We start from the raw sequence: 17,779 nt of genomic DNA, 5'->3' as shown, positions 1-17,779 counted from the left end.
CTTTTGTGAACATGGCAAGTCTCTCTGTGAAATAAAAGGCCAATGACATGGTGTACCTTGTAAAAGCTATCACAGTGGAAAAGAACATGCAGCAGTGTTCACATCATGAAGAGAAATGTCACCAGATGCAAATAATTTTGAAATTCTTACCTATATTTTTTATATACGCTACTTGGGTTAACAGTTCTCAGACAATAAAAGAAAGACACAATCATTTTGCTCAGCTCAACTGCTCAAAATGAAGAAAAAAAGGTGCTCTATAAAAGTGAATATCAGGTGAGTAGTCTCTGAAATATTGCCTATTGATCTAATCAAAAGAGACCATTCAAAATGAATATAGTCCAGGTTTATGTAATATTTAGAATAAGTCAAATGCTTGGTACTTTTGAGGCAAAAATTTTATGATACCTGAATAGTAATGGCAGAAAAGTCAAGGTCAGAAAAGATAAATTTGGAATAAAAAGTGAAACCAAGTGGAATTGCTAGAAATTGAGTCATTAGGAATAAAGGAAAAACTAAACAGGAAGCTTTGCTGCCCATGTCTGTCCAAGATTTATGTGAACAAGGATATTTGAGAATTCATGGTGGAAAGGAGAGCAAGATGAAAGAGGTAATCCTTAGCTCGTTCAATTTAAATTTTTAAACTTCTTAAAATAAACAATAATAAATGCCATAAAAAGAATATTTGTTGAAAGTTATCAAAACATATATATTTATGTTCTGGGGTGTGTGTGTGTGTGTGTGTAAGTGTGTGTGTGTGTGTAAGGGACACACATACCTTTCCCAAATGGCTTATTTCTGTGATTCCATAGATCAGAGAAAATTTACTTGGGGTTTTTTCCTCCAACGATGCTAGGGAAACTCATAACACTGTATGCTTTCACAGATAAAAGCCAATAATAAACCCTCACGTTTCATGACTTGTACCCTGCAAGTTCATTTCTCACTCATGTAACAGACAAAGCAGGTGCTCTTAGCCAGCCAGTTCTCCTTCCCACAGATGTAAAGATCCACATAACCCTGGGATCATCTCCATTCTAGGCTTTCGGAAGGGAAACATGAACAGGGAAGATCGTGCCTGGGGGGTTTTCATGGGCTATGCCAGGAAGTGCACAGTTCTCTTTTGCTCATATACCGTTAGCTACATCTCCACGACACGGCTACACTCACCTGTCCAGCTATGTGCCCAGGGAGAAGAGGAACATAGCTTTGAGAACAGGTCTCAGTCTTCCCCGGGACAACAGCACACGTATGTTGAGCTTCTACGTACACCAGTAAGGCATTATTTTAGACGCTGACAAATACATTTGAATATTGTGTTTTTTGAGGATCCCAGAACAGATACTAATTATATGGCTTTTGAGAATAATTAGCTGCTCCATTTGGATGATAAAATATATAATAGTACATATTTGGGCTTATGTCATATGTCTTATTACCATGTACTTTTTGGTTTATATCAAATGACAGAAAACTTAGAATTTTAGAGTTTCAGAAGAGTTTGAATTTAAAAAGCTATTCACCATAGATTATTTGGGGCATTAATGGAGCTGCGTAATTGAAATGCTGAAAATGTAAATTAATTGGCTTGTAAATGAGACAGGTATAACAAGTAAATGAGGTCCTGGGGGTCTGTTTTCATTCAGCTACTACTGAGTTGCAGGAGAAAGTGAGAATGTTTACAGAGGTTAATGGAATAATTATGCAGGATTTATCAATTCTATTAAAATTACATTTAAAATATAAAGCTATATTGTACACCTTAAATTATAAAATGGGCTTTCTCAGAATTCAAATCTTCAGAAGTCAAAAAGAGCCATTTTGCATTATCATGGAAAGGTAACTAACCATCTTTTTTAAATTAGGAATTTATTTACAACTTTCTCTTTCTATTCAGTTTCCAGTCTTTTATACAAGAGTCATCTGTCTTCAAGGTTAGTTCATTTAAGTCATAGAGGAGAGAAATGCCAAATGCGGAATACGAAAGAACACCAAGGCCATAATGCAGATTTCTTAGATACCATTACTTAGAAAGGCATATCTCCCCACAGACACTATTTTAGATATTAACATGTATCAGCTCCTTATTTCTCACTCTTCTTTCGTCTTCTTTTCCCCCCCGATTTTATCATCTCTATATTGCTTCTCCCAGTAAATTTTTAATTTACTGGCTGAAATGATGGGAGTGGAAGCCAAGAACAGGCTTTCACCTAAGTAAGAATCTATGCCTCCAGGGATTAGTGATACCTCCACAAAACTGCTAAAACCATCACCTTCATTCCTCCTTTTTTGGGGTGAATTCCCCCAGATACCCAAGAGGAGTTAAACTCAAACCAATTTACAAGCCTATCAGATTAATCTTCCCAATATCTCTCCAGTTAGTTTTATGCCCAGAAATTCATCTTTCCTAGATAGCACTCCTCTCTATTCACCTAAACTGCTTTTTTTCAAGTGCCTTTTTGAACTTCAGTGGATCAACAGTTTTAAGAAACATTATTCAAACTCATTAATATTCTAAATCTTCTTAAATACAAATGTCATCTAAAATTAAAAATATGAGGAGAATATATTATCTGAATGTTTACAATCTAAAAACAAAAAAAATTTTTTTTTTAAGATTTTATTTACTTATTTGACAGAGATAGAGACAGCCAGCGAGAGAGGGAACACAAGCAGGGGGAGCGGGAGAGGAAGAAGCAGGCTCACAGCAGAGGAGCCTGACGTGGGGCTCGAATCCCATAACGCCGGGATCACGCCCTGAGCCGAAGGCAGACGCTTAACCGCTGTGCCACCCAGGCGCCCCTAAAAACAAAATTTTTTTAACAAGAGGTAAATAGTTCTTCAACCTTGACAGTTTGGACAGGTGACTCTTTGTTGTGGGGGGAGGGGGCTGTTCTTATATTGTATATTTAGCAGGATGCTTGCCCTCTACCTACTAGATGCCACCGAGCTGGGACAACCTCAGTTGTCTCCACATACTGCAAAATGGAATCCTGGGGTAATTCAACCTACTTCAGTTGAAAACCACTGGGTGTTATAGTTAACTTTATTTTAATCGCAAATATTCACATGTATGCTCTTAGCTCTTGATGAAATATTACAACCCTTCTTGCAGCAATTCCCCACCCAGAGGGCAGAATTGTTTCTATGTTTATACAGCTGTTAATCGATACGGGACTTTAGGCAAATCTATAGCGAATGAGACTCTGTGGGCTAATTCATTGGTTTTAGCTTTCACAACGAAGGAGAAACTACTATGCTTTTAGTGTGGCTTAGCCTTTTTAAGTGCTGAAGTATCAAATTATGACAGTACAAATTGGGTCAGTGGATTTCTTAGTGTTCTGCTAGCAGAATGGGTGGGTGGGGGACAAACACACTAAATAAGGAACTTAAGAGTCATATACCTTAGCTATATCTGAATATTAGAGTATTTAAGATTATTCCTTCGATATTTCTATTTTGTTTTTATCCAATATTGAAAAATGAACAATTAACTGATAAATGTCAGTGATGCAAAAATTATATAGGATAAATTTTGCCTAAAAAAAGCATTACACATTTTATAAAGGTATATATTCATTAGAAAAAGAAAAAAAATGCTTTCCATAATCTGTATAGATCTCAGGTTTAGGTTTGTGATGTTTCTGAGAAATACCTAGATTCGGAAACTCCTACAGTTTGTGTTCCAGCTCGCCTGGAGGCCACTTCACTACTTGGAAAATTCTAGATGTGAAGTAAAACATCTTAGCAATGTGAGTTTATTCCTGATAATGACTCTATGTTGGTAGTCAGAAGGTAAGAGGCATTCACAGTGGGACATTCACCAGCAATTGAGAAGAACTTAACTGGAAGATTGAAAAGAGATGAATAACATCTGTATTTCTAACTGTGAGTAACTTTGGCTTCTACCCTTAACTACTCAGCTCACAATTGCTCTAACAGGGATATTTCATACATGTGGGTTAAATTCTCAAGTTATACTTGCAATGTTATTCAAGTTATCTTGGTATTTGAAATAAACACACAATTGGGCAGCTTATCGTTCTAATGTGACTCCAGTTCAACTGCATATGCACTCTCAGGTGGCCCAAGTGTCTCTGCTAAGGCCAAATGTCTCCTAAGTAATGATGTGAAGCTGTACACCTTATTTATCTCTTTGCATATACTCTCCAGATTTTATCACAGAACCCATATGGAGGGATTCTCATGCCACACTTTTTAGTCTGCATATATGAACAGAGTACAGAGAATGGAAAAAAATTGTTGTAACTACATTTGTCAGACTTATGCTACATTGCCAAAAAAATTAAATTACCATGAAAGTAGAAATTTTGTGTATGAATGAAAAAACGTATTTTTTCCTGGAAATAAATGGTACACAACACATCTCAAATGCCACCTCTTCCATAAATTTTCTGACTCCAAAATTAGTACATTTCCTTTCTCAGGCTAACTACCCTCATGACCGTTGTGTCTTTATGGTTACACATTTTAAATATAGTATTCTTTCTCATACTATAGAAATTCATGTGCTTATCTTATATTGCTTTATTAATCTGCAAGCTCTATCAGGAGGTATTTCTGAGATTCATTTCAGAGTTATTTTCTGTCACACAATCATATTGATCATTCTAGTTACTATAGCCAGATTTTTTAAAAAGATCACCCAAAACATTTATTGTACTCACCAATCTATAGTTTGGGTAGGGCTCAAGAGGATAGCTCATTCTTCTTTAACTAGGTGTCAGCTGGAGCAGCTGAAAGTTTGGGCTATGAAACCATCTGAACACTTGCTCACTCACTTATTTCATGGGTGATAGTAGCTGTTAGCTGAGACCTTTGCTGAAACTGTTGCCCAGAGTATTTATCGCTGGCCTCTCTATGTGATCTGTGCTTCCTAACAACATGGTGGCTGGGTTCCCAGGGTGACAAATTGATGCAATAGGATATAAAGGATTAGAAGGCAGCCTTTGATGCAAAGTGCATTCCTTTGGGCATAAGGGGACAAGCAGCATATAAAGCTCACCTATGCATCTCTATTTTACATTGGCTACTCTCAGAGAGGTCACTATCACTTATGGGGGAAGCCCAGTTCCAAGGAGTTTATCACTGCAGTGAACATTTCCCAGATCTCTTTCCCCAACACCACCCTCCTCTCTACTCTGCCATTCATCACCTATTCTTCTCTTCAAGAGCTTCTATACAAAGCTCAGTTTCAACTCTTAACATTTTGTTTGGAAAGTGTTTTCTTGTTTGCTTCTCCTTGATCTTTGTTCAGAGCCTGGCATGTCACTTAAAAATTCAGAAATCAAGTGTTTGTTACACTAATAGAGGAAATAAATTTTGGATCTTGTGTTGTCAGCTTTACCAGGTGAAGAAAGCAGCATAAATTTGCCTGCGGCCTTCTACAGGTGGAAGCAAAATGTTTTAGGAGCTGACCTTGGGTGGAAAAGAAAACCTGGGGCTAAAAAATGAATGAATGAATGAATGAATGAATGAATGAATGAATAACAGTAGAAAATGACCCTAATCACTAATTTGGCTGCAAAATCTAAATAAATTCTAATAAAATAACTCACTTACTAACCTTGAAAGTCTTAAGAGTACTTGCCTAGAAACTCTTCAAAACTCTAGCTAGCACTTCAAGTAAGAAAGTTGAGACACAGTTGAGACATTTTGGTACATATACCACTAGACAATGTGCTCTTTTTCAGAGCAGTATCAAATTACTTGGTTGTAACAGTTTCTTTATAAATGTTGAATGAGCAGATCAATTAATCAAGATACATTTTTGATTAAATAGAAATATATTTTATGTTCTTGGTAAACAAAGTAAACTTTGTTAAACCAAGTTTATGTGACTTTCATTATTAATGTGGAGAAAGTCGTCTTTCCTTGTCTACTACTGTCACCTTTCCCCCATTGTTATGGCCATTCAAATCTCTGTCAAGGCAGAACGTTAAATATTATAAAGTTTATCATCTGATGTTAAGGTATAATAAGAAAATTTTTCCTGAACTATAAGAAAAAAGCCAAAAGAAGAAAGAGGGGGAAAGAGAATATAATGAGATTGCAAGTATCCAGGAAATATTGTCTGTCTGTTATGATTTATGTAATGAAATTAAAAAGTTGAAAGCCAATTTTAAAGCATTTCAAAGTAATATCAAATAAATTAATTTGAAGGATACATTTAATGTTTTGAATCAGAATCTGTCAAGCCTGTCATGAATTTTAACTAAGTAAAAAAAAGTACTTTGATGCATATTGTATGGATGTTGGAGTTTCAAATACCACAAAACTACCCAAGAGATAGTGATACAATAGGAATCAATTATCTGGCAGTAAGAAAGTACTTGAGTTGAAATCATGATGAATGTCAAAGGAAATATTTTGATGTATTTAAATAATGAACTCTACTCTTTGTAAAACCTAGTTGTGCCAGATAACCTTTAGAACAGTGTCTTTGATTTTGACTCTAGGTTTTCTTAACTTATTAGTATGTGCACACATACACACACACACGTACACATAATGTAAGTATAAAGTTCACTAAATTTTCACAAACTGGACACTCCTTTACAACCAATAACCACATCAAACAAAAAACAAGCAAACAAAAAACCCAAAAACAAAAACCCAGAATATTGTCAACTCACCAAAAGCCCTCATTATGCCCTCTTCCTATCTCTGCATGCCTCCCAAAGTAATTAGTACCCTGATTGCTGACAGCATGGATTATTTGGTACAAAAAGATAGTATGTATTTTTTTGTGTGTGTGCCTGGCTTCTTTTAGTCAACACCATTGACCTGAAGTAAAATGGGCAGTTATTTTACCAGCAAAATTGATTTATTCAGAAATAGCAGAGTGATTGCAATTTGAGACATGCCAACTATGGCAAACCATAGGCAGGTCTGGATCAAAGGAGAGGACTGTTACTTTACAGAGAAAAGAAGTTAGAAGGGGCTGCATTGGATGGAAGCCCATTGGAGGAAAGTGAGAGTTCAGGGTGGTGATGGTTTCTTACTGGCTGAGCTGTGTATTTTTCTTATTGGTTGAACTTGTTGCTGGGCAAGGAGAAATTTTTCCTGCCTCCCGTTGGAGTAGTAAAGTAGACTTCTGTTGGGAATGCAAAATATGTCTTTTGCTGTTGGAGCCTGCAACTAACAATGTGTGGCAGGGCATGAAAGTGCCTCCGTCTGGTTTCCTGACTCCATTTTATATGAGGTTTCAAACTTTTGTTTGTGGGAATAATCCATATGGTTGCTAATAGTTGTATATTGTTAATTTTTATTGCTGCATAGTCTTCCATTAGATAACTATTCTACAATTTATTTAACCACTCTAGTCCTAATGACAATTTGGGTAGTTTCATTTTGGTGCTATTATAAGTAACACTGCTGAGAACATTCAAATACATGTCTTTTACTGAATATAGTCTAACACCAACTACTCTTAGCAGGTGCTGTGGAAATTAACATGTAAAATTATACAATTAATGTAATTATATCTATTATTCAGGTATAAGTATAAAATACCTTTCTTTAAGCTTCTATTTATTAAAGCAAGATACGTATTATTAAATAAAAGCAGACTCTTTAAAGAGAGTCTAGTATGTGCCAGATATAAAACTAGATACCTTATGAAGTTATCACTGATAAATATTCTGTAAAATGAATATTACTATCAGTTTTTGCTAGCTAATGTTATTAAGAATTTATCAATCTTAAATTGCAAAAATAAATTATGTTCTAACATAAATTTTGTTGCAAAATGGAGGGGGAAGGGAACAAGAGAAGAAGGGAAAGATATTACAAAGAGATGTTTCCAAACGAAATTTAGAACCCCAGTCAGTTTGATCTCAAAGCCTGTCTGTTTTAGTTCAGATTTTCTGAGGGGCAGACCTTGAGACAACAATTCAATCAAGCAGTTGCCACTGTAGACAACTAGAAGTCAGGGAACCATTGCAGATTACAGGGAACAAAGAGGTTTCCTTTTGGGACCATGGGGGCTGGGGTGTCTTTAAATTAACTCTTGGAGTCAGTGGTATAGGACTGATCCTAGAAGTGTTATTTTTCTGTCACTTTTGGCCTGTGGTGAACAGGGGGCACAAAAGGTTCCAGATAAACCCTCAGGCAAAGAGATAATGACTGCAGTGGAAAATCCGTATGCACTTACATGCTAAGGCTTGAAGGGACATGGGTGGGGCACCACAAGCATCTGTAACAATTTACTTGCCTTGGACTGATCTGCCCATGTCCCATGTTAAATTCACTCAATAGCTCAACATCAACACTGTTTTTCATGTGGTGGCCAGTCACAGTTTCACTGAAAAAAATGGAAGAAGTGGGACAAACTAACACACTCCCTCTCCTTCACCAACTATGATTCTACAGACCCTTCACTCTCAGCCAACTTTTCACAGGTCTTGCCCAATAAGCAAACACAGACCTTCATCTTTTTGGGAACTGTGCCCTGGATAACATGCCCTTGTAAGGCATACTTGTTGTAATTACACATTAATGAATACCACTCATCATAAAAGCACCATATGACTGCTCAGGGAATATCCTGAATTCTAGTCATAATTCTCCCTACCTCTGTCATGTAGCAGCAATCCTATCTCCTCACGATAATCGGAATCTATTATTCCTGTAGGCCAAGTAACATTTTGTTTGTTTTGCTTTCTGGTCTTCAGTCAGGAGAAGCCCAGAATGATCAGGTAGCAGGCCTGCACTTAGGTTTTCTGGAACTTTTGCTGTGTTGCCCATTAGAAGAGTCCTCCCTGGGAACCAGGACCTCTGGTCCAGCAGAGCTTGAAGTTATAGGCACAGAAAGTACAAATTCCTTATGTGAGTACCTGGAAGTGTGGTGAGAAGAACCACTGTTTCTATCTTCTGTTTCTTAGATTTATTTATTCTATCAGAGCTATAACACCATATAATGTCCTTGGTTCAACTGTATCCCACACCTTGGAGGGCAGCACTCAACTATGAATGGCATCAGCCACAATCTGGTGTCTCAGCTCTGCATTTCAAGAGGCCATGCTAACATTCTATTGGGCTGGCAGCTTCTAAGTGATGAGGTATATCTGGGACTAGAGAACTGCATGCTCATATGTTCAGTGTTCACTTCATTTGCCATAAAGTGGGTTTCTTGATCCAAGGTGATATTATATGGGATGGACAGACAATAAATCACTCTGTGATCCCTGACCAAGACAGGTTTGTTTAACATTCTTGTCAGTTTGACTAAACTTTTGACAGGTTTCTTCTTGACTACGGGCCTTGACATCCGTTTTCTTAATTACTTTAGAAAACTTAAAATTGTAAATTCTTTAATAGGATATTAATATAGAGAGCCAGCCACATATTCTGTATAATGGTTAAATGACCTGGACTCCTTCTGATGATATTTGGTTAAAATTAGTAGAGTTAATGCTGTTTTGGGGCAAGACTATGCATGTATGGTACCATCTATCCCAGCTGAATGTAAACTGCTTCTAATCCTCTTTCCTGATTAGTATTGGAAGTAAAAAGCACATTTGACAGATCAATAACTGTATATCAATTGCTCAAGGCTGTATTGATCTGTTCTAGTAAAGTTACACATCTGGCACAGCAGCTGCAATTGGAAATAACACCTGGTTAAGTGCATGCTACTTGCTATCATTTGCCATGCTCCAGTTTTGTTTTTGTTTTTTTTGTTTTGGTTTTTTTTTAGGGAAGAGGCATGTAGACCTCTCAATTAAATAGGATGAAAACAAAAACCACCACCATTATATCCTTTAGGCCTCTGCCATTGCCATTCTGCTCTTCCACCCAGGATACAGCATTGCTTTTTATTTCCTAACCTGCTTGGAAGTGAGCACTTTCAGAGGCTTTTACTTGAACCTTCCTACCATTACTGCAGTCCTTCACAGGTCAGGTTGCAAGTACAGGAGCCCTGTCAACCAAGTATATGCATCCTGATTATGCACTTATGGACTGAGAAATGTCAGAGGTGAGAGCTCTGTAGAATCGTTGGATCGACAATGCATCCTAACTAGGGGTCTATGAGGACATTGTGGGTTCCCCAGTATGTTGTTAGCCCAGACTGTGTAACAGGCTTCAAATGATAAAAGTGGGCCCTGGTAAATTTCTTTAGGTCTCTTTGAGGAAAGATTATGAAATCTGGTATTATGTATAGGTGCTTTGTTTTATAGAGTATTCCTCAAAAGGATGCAGCCTCTTCTGGAAAAGGCTCCCTTGCGATTGGTATATGGTTATGATTTTGCATCATCATAGCTGACATCAGCCTTCTGATCACGTTTTTTAAGATTTTCTGTTGCACATGTATGTTGCTTTTATTGTATAAGGCAGGCAATACCCTTAGGAAACCCTGGTCCAGCAGCCTATAGGATCTGAACGCTGCCCAGAACTACACGAGCTTGGGAGAATTTGCTTCCCCAGTTCATCTTCAGATGAGAGTGAAGCCCTGGTTCACACTTGGATAGCAGCTGTGTGAAAAACTAAAGATGATCCAGCTAAGTATATGTAGACTGACTCACAGAATCTGTGGTATATGTCTGTTATTTTAAGCCACTAAGTTTGTAGCAATTTGTTATGCAGCAATAGCTAACTGATAAGATAGGGATGGTGCTTCTCCAGTTGGGCCATGCTGAGTCATAATCATAATTACTGAAATAAAAGCAAAGAGGGAAATGAGGAGCAACTCTGGAGAAGAAAAAAAAACAAAAACAAAAACGTGACTATACAAGATACCTGCCTCAAGTGAAGTCATTGCATGGTTTCCAGAAGAAGAGAGGCTGTTATTTTCTGGTAAGAAGAATGTGCCACTTCTGCTAGCCCAGGGGGTTCCAGGAAATCTCAGGGTTCAAGGTTCTGAAACAGCGTATGTAGATATCTCATCTAAGGTCTTAAAGTTCCCTTCTTCCCTTATCAGGGCTCTGACTTGAGTATAGAAGACTTGCTAGGATGTGAATTTAGCTTTCTTTATACCTTTATTTTGGGGCCTGATTTTCAGTTCAGTGAGCTGACTAGTTGTAGGATGGGAGAGTCTCTTTAATGCTGCTACAGCCTGTGGTTTGCCTTGTTATACCAGATGACGTGACTTTCATTTTTTTTTTAATTACTTAATGACCAAAAAAGTTCCACCACTCCTACAATAATTGTTGTCCCATATCTCTAGAGATACACAAGCCAGTGCATTTTATTTCATTTGTATCCTAATTCACTACAGGTATGTGTCTTGGTTATTGTAATGCTACAGCATTTCTGGGGTTTTCATTACCCTACTTACTACTAGTAATGGGGTCTTAGAAGCATCTGCCCACTGAGTGATGCAATTTCAAAATTTTATCTTGAGGAGGTGCTTCTTAAACCACTGCTAGTACCAACTGTCTTAATTTGGGTTACCCCAGAAGCTAATACCTAGAAAATCATTCAAGTGTCAGTAGTTTATTTGTGAGATATTTCAGGAAATACAAGTCACGAAGTGGACATGGAGATAGGGAAGGGAATGAGCCAATGAAGGATACACTACCAAACAAGTTATCATCATGGGCAAATGGAGCTTAAACTACATGCAGAAATCTCAAAGTCGTTGGCCCTAATGGGTGAGGGAGTTGGGGTATTTATATACCAACTCAGATCAATTTTTGGTAGACAGCTGTTTTGATGAGCCATTACTTCTCTGTGACATCATGCAAGGCTGCAGTGCAACAGTTTAAACTTCCACAGAGACCCACCTTGAGGCAGAGATTCAGACACTAGGCATTGAGAGTATGCAGTAATCCACCAAAATGACGAGGTAGGGACTGAACAGACTGAGCAACAGCAGCTCTGCTATACTATCCTCCTGCCTTTCTCCACAAATAATATCACGTTAAGATAATCCTTAAGGGAAAGTTAAGAACCATACCCTCAACTGTACAATAGAACATATGGTAATATTTCTGGTCCTATTATCAGCCTAGTGGAAAGCTATAGGTTAACCAAATTCTTACCAAAGATTTTTTTTCCCTCTTTAATCAAGAACTTTCTAAAAATTGTTCTTTATGACCAGATAAGAATTCTTTCTATTATTATCTTTAAGGTTATAATTATTTTATTTAATTTTAAATATTCTGGGATTGTGTCTTATTTGCCTTCATACTGTGTACAAGATACTGAACATTCATATGAAAAATGAAAATTCAGGTCATGGTTGGACAGTATTCTGCTTTGTGACAAAAAAAGTAGATCTAATCCCAGCTTTCACAATAATTTGTGTATTGTTATTTTACTCTCACATACAGATATTTTATGCTTAAACTAAATAGTCCATTCCTAACACTCAAATATTTTACACTAAATAAAGCTAAAACATATTAAAATGCCTATATTTAAGTAAAAAACTATATTAGGGTGAGAAATGCTTTTTAAAATCACATCATAATCAAATGTACATAAGAACTCAATAAGTCAAAGTTTATAATGTAGTTTCTAGGATAACCATAAAACAACAATAAAGAAAATGAGTAACTGTCAAGCAAAGACTGGAAAAAATGGGGTAATGACATTTAATCAACATAAAAGAAAAGAAAGAAAAAGCAACGTAGTTCAGACAAGACAGTAAGTTACAAAGTGGTAGATTTAAACGCAATACAATGGTAGTTGTGCCAAATGCAAATGAGCTAATCAATTAAAGATAACAGGGATTTAAACTCAAACGAAATCTAACTATATTATGCATACAAGAGATACACTTAGAATAGAAAGATACAGAAAAGTTACACAACCCAAAAAAATTAATATGTTCCACTAACCAAAAGAAAGCTGGTTTATCTCCATCAGTATCAAGTTAAATAGACTTTATAAAAAAGACTTTAATATTAATGAGGAAAGATGTTTTATAATAATGAAAGGTTAAATTCACTAGGGGGGTTATAATTCTAAATTTGTATAGACCTAATAACAGAGTCACAAATAAAGGGAAAAAAGATAGAAACACAAGAAGAAATGGACAATAATTGGGGTAGGAGAGTTAATATGCCTCTCCCCGCAACTGATCAAACAAGTAGAAAAAAAATAAAAATAAGAAATATAGAAAATTTGAAAAACAATATTAATAAACTTGACCTAGTGGAAATACATAAAACACTGCTCAATACAATCACATAAACATTCAAGTGCACATGGGTTATCAAACAAAGTTGACCATATTTTGAGTAAATCTCATCAGTCCTCAAAACATTAAAATCAGAGAAGGTAGGTCTTCCGACCACAACAAAATTAAGCTAAAAATCAGTAACAAAAAATGAGTAGAAAATTCCCACATATTTGAAAATTTGGAAATACACTCCAAAACAACCCAAAAGTCAATGAAGAAGTCATGTGGATATTACACAATAAACTGAACGATTATGAAGATAAGTTCCACGAAGAGAAAGGTCTGTCGATACACTGAAGCCTGATCATTGAGCATACAGTAGATGCTCAGCAAATACTTCCTCAGTAAATGAATCCCACAGTAAATGAATGTAATTCCTTTGATGATAGTACCTATTGGGTATGAGAGATTTAAATACGTGCAAAAAAGCCCTCAATAACAGGTAAAGAGTCTTGAAAAAGATACTATAAGTAGAGCTCAGAATTCAGGTTTCCTATTTTGCAGCAGCAGAAGGAAAAGAAGGAGGAGGAGAAAGAATGGGAGGAGGAGGAAGACTAGAGGAGGGCAGTTGAAAAAATAGGTACTATTTTTCATAATTAAAACGGAGACTCCGACCTGCATTGCTTACAGTGTTCACAGAGTGATGCCAACCACAGCCAAGTGTGGGGGAAGAATGGGTTAGCTTATCTTATCGAGGCTGTCAGTACCATCTTTATATAAATCAACATGTTACTTATTAGAATATGGAATAGTTCTCTCTTAAGTTTAGACATGCTGGTCTAGAAGTTCTTCAGAATCATAAAATGACTATTACTAATTATAGAATAATTTTTAGAATCCTTAGCTTCTTATTCCAGAGAAGAAATTCTATTAGACATTACCAATTAAAGATTCAATTGTCATTATTTGACCTAAATTCATCAGTTGTAGTATTATTAGCATGAAGGTTTACAACATTTTTATGAAACATTAATAATCTGTGACTGTGTAAAGGTGGGGCTGGAAGATAAATGCCAATATTCTTTCCATTTCACTTGTGAAACTGCTTTACAAGGTTTCAATTAGATCCTTCTTTTTACTCCTGAGAGAAGCTAACGGATGTATTGCATTAATTATGGTTGTTGGAGACAGGCTCAGGGAAGCCAACATTATAAAATTATAATCACTGCAGTTTTGCAGGCTCTACGTTTTCTCTCATTACATGTGCTTGCAGAGTTGAAATGTGGCTTTACAAACAAGGGCTCAGAGGAAGTCTAAGACTAGCACCAAAGGCTCTGTAGAGGAGGAGAAAGGGAAGAGGTGAGGCCACTGGACATTATCTGCTTTTAAATATATGATTGGATATGGTTTATGATATTTAAGATGTAACATTCTTTAACCTATTGAATACCATTTAATGTGTATTTGTGGTTCTATTAAATTTAGTTTTCTGGGGCGCCTGGTGACTTAGTAGGTTAAGCATCTGACTCTTGATTTCAGCTCAGGTCATGTGATCTCAGGGTCCTGGGATTGAGCGTCATGTGGGGCTCTGCCCAGAGTCTGCTGGAGATCTTCTCTCTTCCTCTCCCTTTGCCCTCCCCCACTCACACACTTTCTCTCTCTAAATTAATAAAATTTTTAAAAATAATAATTTAGTTTTGTTACATATATACAAATATATACACATGCATAAATAAAGTGGGAAAGAGCTATCACCGAATATATATATATACATATATATATATGTTGCATTTGTATGTGTTTGTACACATGTGTGTTTATGTATCTCTATGTGTGTGGGTTGGCATGTGGGTATAGAGAGAAAGCGATGGGAACTTTTCACTATCAGTGCACAGAACTGTCCCAAATCACAATGCAGCTATTTAAAAAACAGAATGGATTGGCATGGTCATTAAGGATTTCCTTTAATTTATTTTAAACCAAAAATGAATTGTACGGTTCCCTTGAAAAATACACCATGTCAATAATGCACCTTTTGACTAAGGCAATCACCAGTGTAAACTTGCACATTATTTAAAAAACTGCAGGCTCTAAAAGAGAAAAACCAGGGATAAGACTCTTATCTCTATAAGGGTGGCATTTTGAAGAGAGCTGTCACAACATTTTCTAAATTTAAAGAAAATTTAAATTTGCTAGAAATTCCTATTTGTTAGAGTATTATCTAAAAGCATGATTAAATTTAAAACTGGAATTTATTAAGTGATCCAGATCCATTTAGGTTACAAAGGTTGTAAATCAAAAGAACTTGTGTGCAGAGGTAACAGACACTGGACTGATTCTTTATGTTCAAAAGGAAAGATTTTAGTTTTGATGAAATACAATTTAAAAAAATAATGTACAGTTAATTAAAAGTCATAAAATGCAGGAGACAGATTAAGTAGTATTAAATTTAATTTAATAATTCAAGGCAATGCTTTCGAAATACTAAACTTGCAGAATAAATTATATTTATAGCCTGAATAAATTAAGAAATAAGTGCCTGAAATAATAGGTTAATTAAAATTAGTGCATTTTCTAGACTGGCAAACCAGATAGCTTGGTGGGCTAATATATCAGAGGTTGGCAGTTATTTCAGCCAAAATAGTGAAAGCAGATGGGCATTTAGACATGACCTCAATAGACTTTAGTTTTTTATGGTCTTACACTGGGTCACAGAAATTACCACGTTATCTTTTTTTGAAACATTATTATCACATGATGAGTATTTTTGTAGACTAAATATTAATTGTATAACTTTCTAATGATGAGAATCTGGCAAGTTATCTCCTTCCCTTTCACTTCATTTTCCGTACTTTAAAATAGGGATAATAAAAAACTAAATAAGACAAAACAGGGATAATAATAATAAACAGGTATCTATATCCTAGGATTTTTTTCCAAAGGTTAAATTAATATACAAAATAGAACACTGTCAGACACATACTATGCTTTCAATAAATGAAAAGTTGTGCATTTTAAAAAATTACCTTTGCTTAGACATTCATGGTATATAACCTATTCTGAAGATGTTTTAGATGCAGAGCAGTTTAAGTCACAAAATCAGGCAAATTTCAGTTCTCATTTTATGGTGTTTGGGTTTCTAACAGCTTCGCAAGCAGTTAAATAGATTACAGCTACGAAGACCATGCCAACCTAATTGAAGAGAGAACTGAACTTGGCTCTATTTTTCTCTCCTTTAGCCATTTTATCTGTATGAAAATTATCCTCTTCAGGATCTCTCAGAAAAGCTTTTCCACTGTTGGAACACTTTTAATAAATGGGATCTGGGCTAGGGAAAAAGATTAACAAGAGACCTCAAAGAAAATTTACTTCAGAAAGAATATAGTTTTTAGATGACAGGGCACCTTACAGGGAGTTTGGATATGGAAGAGAATTGGTCAGGAAATAAAAAGGGAGGGTTTTTAAAATATATATATAATTCAGGGACTAAAAATGAAATCTGTAATTGGAAAAGGTCTACAAGATCATGATGCCTTTTGAATTGCAAACACCAGGTTAAGAACTGAGGGGAAATATTTTGGAAAGTGCTCAGAGAGCAGATGCTCTGATGCTTTCTATTTGTTCCCATCTATCAGAGGGCCCGAAGCACACTGGTTGTCTAATCTGACAGATTTTTGATTCATTGGCCTTAGTGCTGACCTTTTATTCTCTTAAAACCAAAGAATCTCACATACTGGTGTAGCAAAATGCGGAAGCTTCCTCTAGAATTAGGTCTGATTTCAATTATTTCATTTAACACTTCATGTTTTAATTTTTTTGGTGGGATGGGGAGGGGAGAAAGTGGGAGGGAGATGTTATAACATTGCACAAAGGTCAAGGATGTCAGGTCACAGACAACCAGGTTCAATTCTTGCCAGCAACATATGCCGTGCAACTTTGGGGACATAGTCTTTAATGGAAAGGACAGTTACTAACTTTGTTATTTAATCCATAGCACCTACCACGTAGTGTTTATAAAACAAGTACTCAAAGAAAGCTTATTGAAAAGGTGGGTTGTAAAGCAAGTGTTTTTTTTTTCCTAACTTCAAATTTCTTTCCTATTCTGTAAAATGAGAATAACAGTACTTTTTTGGCTTGTGAGAATTAAATTAGAGAATGCACATGAAATGACCTAGGGAAAGCACCTGACAGCACCTGACACACGGTAAACTTCCCTCCATCAATGGTAGCTCTGATTATCTGTATTAAAAATATTCAACTGCACAAAAAGATTTTGGCTTTCTTTTTGGTATATACAGAGCTATTAGTACTTTAAACATTAAGTCTGCCTTTTGAGTATTATTTTTGTCACATGCAAATTTGAGTGGTGAAATTGCCTGGTAAAAAGTGGTTTTTCTTCCTATCAATACATTGTTTGTCTCGCTCCCCCCCCCTGCAGATTTCCATCCACAGAAAGTCATCTGAACTGCCCATTCTTTATAATATTTTCATACTTAAACTGAAATACTCACTAGATTTAATAAAATTTAGTATGAAACTACAATCAAGCATTGGATTCCTCCCTAGTCCAACTTTTCAATTGTCAATACGGCCTCTAAGTGCCTTTGTTTACTAAATTAGGAAAAGCCAGGCAACTCTAAAGTCTCCTTGCAAGGATTTTCTTTACATATTATATAAAGTGCAATTTGT

At 36.0% G+C, this 17,779-nt stretch overlaps 1 pseudogene; it reads left to right on the top strand.

Moving 5' to 3' along the window:
- Positions 1-1,058: 1,058 nt before the first annotated feature.
- LOC109488941 overlaps positions 1,059-17,779 on the top strand; it is a 28,865-nt pseudogene continuing 12,144 nt past the window's right edge.

The sequence above is a fragment of the Ailuropoda melanoleuca genome, chromosome 4 (assembly GCF_002007445.2).
Source record: "Ailuropoda melanoleuca isolate Jingjing chromosome 4, ASM200744v2, whole genome shotgun sequence".
Taxonomy (NCBI): domain Eukaryota; kingdom Metazoa; phylum Chordata; class Mammalia; order Carnivora; family Ursidae; genus Ailuropoda; species Ailuropoda melanoleuca.
This window is presented reverse-complemented; position numbering and strand designations above follow the sequence as displayed.